Raw genomic sequence first — 3,819 nt, forward strand, 5'->3', positions numbered from 1 at the left:
GTTCATATGTAGTAAAAACCTGAGAAATCCGTCCGTTTTCGTCATTTGTTATCGAATCGACTTAAAGCCAGATCGTCACATTGGCCGTTCTTCTCTATGAAACGGTTGTACTTATCGTCGGCAAAGCTATGTCGCGTGCTGCGGTATGCGGAGACACTAAAAGCACCATAGTGGAACACACATGCAGCTTCTAAGTTGATGTAATAGCCAGTAAGAAGTAGTACAATTCAAGTTTTAGGTATCGATTATTGACTTTTTACCTGGCTTTGGTGCCTTGGACATGGGCTAGGACATTAAGATTCTGCATGAAAGGAGGACTAGCAGCCGAGTTGCATGGGAGAATGTGGAAAGTGTTCATATGTAGTAAAAACCTGAGAAATCCGTCCGTTTTCGTCATTTGTTAACGAATCGACTCAAAGCCAGATCGCCACATTGGCCGCTCTTCTCCCTGAAACGGTTGTACTTATCGTCTGCAAAGCTATGTCTCGTGTTCCGGTATGCGGAGACACTAAAAGCACCGTAGTAGAACACAGAGGAAGCTTTTACGTTGATGTAATAGCTAGTAAGAAGTAGTACAATACAAGTTTTAGGTATTGATTATTGACTTTTTAGCTGGCTTTTGTGCCTTGGACATGAGCTAGGACCTTAAGATTCGGAATGAAAGGAGGACTAGCAGCCGATTTGCACGGGAGATTGTGAAAAGTGTTCATATGTAGTAAAAACGTGAGAATTCCGTCCGTTTTCGTCATTTGTTTTCGAATCGACTTAAAGCCAGATCGTCACATTGGCCGCTCTTCTCCCTGAAACGGTTGTACTTATCGTCTGCAAAGCTATGTCGCGTGCTGCGGTATGCGGAGACACTAAAAGCACCATAGTAGAACACAGATGAAACTTCTAAGTTGATGTAATAGCCAGTAAGAGGTAGTACAATTCAAGTTTTAGGTATCGATTATTGACTCTTTAGCTGGTTTTGGTGCCTTGGACATGAGCTAGGACCTTAAGAATCTGCATGAAAGGAGGACTAGCAGCCGAGTTGCACGGGAGAATGTGAAAAGTGTTCATATGTGGCACAAACCTAAGAAATCCGTCCGTGTTCGTCATTTGTTATCGAATCGACACAAAGCCAGATCGTCACATTGGCCGCTCTTCTCTCTGAAACGGTTGTCCTTATCGTCTGCAAAGCTATTTCGCGTGCTGCGGTATGCGGAGACACTAAAAGCACCATAGTAGAGCACAGATGAAGCTTCTAAGTAGATGTAATAGCAAGTAAGAAGTAGGACAATTCAAGTTTTAGGTATCGATTATTGACTTTTTACCTGGCTTTGGTGCCTTGGACATGAGCTAGGACCTTAAGATTCTGCATGAAAGGAGGACTAGCAGCCGAGTTGCACGGGAGAATGTGAAAAGTGTTCATATGTAGTAAAAACCTGAGAAATCCGTCCGTTTTCGTCATTTGTTATCGAATCGACTTAAAGCCAGATCGTCACATTGGCCGCTCTTCACTATGAAACGGTTGTACTTATCGTCGGCAAAGCTATGTCGCGTGCTGCGGTACGCGGAGACACTAAAAGCACCATAGTAGAACACACATGCAGCTTCTAAGTTGATGTAATAGCCAGTAAGAAGTAGTACAATTTAAGTTTTAGATATCGATTATTGACTTTTTAGCTGGCTTTGGTGCCTTGGACATGAGCTAGGACCTTAAGATTCTGAATGAAAGGAGGACTAGCAGCCGAATTGCACGGGAGAATGTGAAAAGTGTTCATATGTAGTAAAATCCTGAGAAATCCGTCCGTTTTCGTCATTTGTTATCGAATCGACTTAAAGCCAGATCGTCACATTGGCCGCTCTTCTCCCTGAAACGGTTGTACTTATCGTCTGCAAAGCTATGTCGCGTGCCGCGGTATGCGGAGACACTAAAAGCACCATAGTAGAACACAGATGAAACTTCTAAGTTGATGTAATAGCCAGTAAGAGGTAGTACAATTCAAGTTTTAGGTATCGATTATTGACTTTTTAGTTGGCTTTGGTGCCAAGGACATAAGCTAGGGCCTTAAGATTCTGCATGAAAGGAGGACTAGCAGCCGAGTTGCACGGGAGAATGTGAAAAGTGTTCATATGTAGTAAAAACCTGAGAAACCCGTCCGTTTTCGTCATTTGTTATCGAATCGACTTAAAGCCAGATCGTCACATTGGCCGCTCTTCTCCCTGAAACGGTTGTACTTATCGTCTGCAAAGCTATGTCGCGTGCTGCGGTATCCGGAGACACTAAAATCAATATAGTAGTACACAGATGAAGTTTCTAAGTAGAAGTAATAGCCAGTAAGAAGTAGTACAATTTAAGTTTTAGGTATCGATTATTGACTTTTTAGCTGGCTTTGGTGCCTTGGACATGAGCTAGGACCTTAAGATTCTGCATGAAAGGAGGACTAGCAGCCGAGTTCATGGGAGAATGTGAAAAGTGTTCATATGTAGTAAAAACCTGAGAAATCCGTCCGTTTTCGTCATTTGTTGTAGAATCGACTTAAAGCCAGATCGTCACATTGGCCGCTCTTCTCTCTGAAACGGTTGTACTTATCGTCTGCAAAGCTATTTCGCGTGCTGCGGTATTTGGAGACACTAAAAGCACCATAGTAGAACACAGATGAAACTTCTAAGTTGATGTAATAGCCAGTAAGAGGTAGTACAATTTAAGTTTTAGGTATCGATTATTGACTCTTTAGCTGGCTTTGGTGCCTTGGACATGAGCTAGGACCTTAAGAATCTGCATGAAAGGAGGACTAGGTGCCGAGTTGCACGGGAGAATGTGAAAAGTGTTCATATGTAGTAAAAACCTGAGAAATCCGTCCGTTTTCGTCATTTGTTATCGAATCGACTTAAAGCCAGATCGTCACATTGGCCGCTCTTCTCCCTGAAACGGTTGTACTTATCGTCTGCAAAGCTATTTCGCGTGCTGCGGTATGCGGAGACACTAAAAGCACCATAGTAGAACACAGATGAAGCTTTTAAGTTGATGTAATAGCCAGTAAGAAGTAGTACAATTCAAGTTTTAGGTATCGATTATTGACTTTTTTGCTGGCTTTGGTGCCTTGGACATGAGCTAGGACCTTAAGATTCTGCATGAAAGGAGGACTAGGAGCTGAGTTGCACGGGAGAATGTGAAAAGTGTTCATATGTAGTAAAAACCTGAGAAACCCGTCCGTTTTCGTCATTTGTTATCGAATCGACTTAAAGCCAGATCGTCACATTGGCCGCTCTTCTCCCTGAAACGGTTGTACTTATCGTCTGTAAAGCTATTTCGCGTGCTGCGGTATCCGGAGACACTAAAATCAATATAGTAGTACACAGATGAAGTTTCTAAGTAGAAGTAATAGCCAGTAAGAAGTAGTACAATTTAAGTTTTAGGTATCGATTATTGACTTTTTAGCTGGCTTTGGTGCCTTGGACATGAGCTAGGACCTTAAGATTCTGCATGAAAGGAGGACTAGCAGCCGAGTTCATGGGAGAATGTGAAAAGTGTTCATATGTAGTAAAAACCTGAGAAATCCGTCCGTTTTCGTCATTTGTTGTCGAATCGACTTAAAGCCAGATCGTCACATTGGCCGCTCTTCTCTCTGAAATGGTTGTACTTATCGTCTGCAAAGCTATTTCGCGTGCTGCGGTATGCGGAGACACTAAAAGCACCATAGTAGAACACAGATGAAACTTCTAAAATGATGTAATAGCCAGTAAGAAGTAGTACAATTTAAGTTTTAGGTATCGATTATTGACTTTTTAGCTGGCTTTGGTGCCTTGGACATGAGCTAGGACCTTAAGAAT

Source organism: Schistocerca gregaria, unplaced genomic scaffold (assembly GCF_023897955.1).
Source record: "Schistocerca gregaria isolate iqSchGreg1 unplaced genomic scaffold, iqSchGreg1.2 ptg000257l, whole genome shotgun sequence".
NCBI classification, from domain to species: domain Eukaryota; kingdom Metazoa; phylum Arthropoda; class Insecta; order Orthoptera; family Acrididae; genus Schistocerca; species Schistocerca gregaria.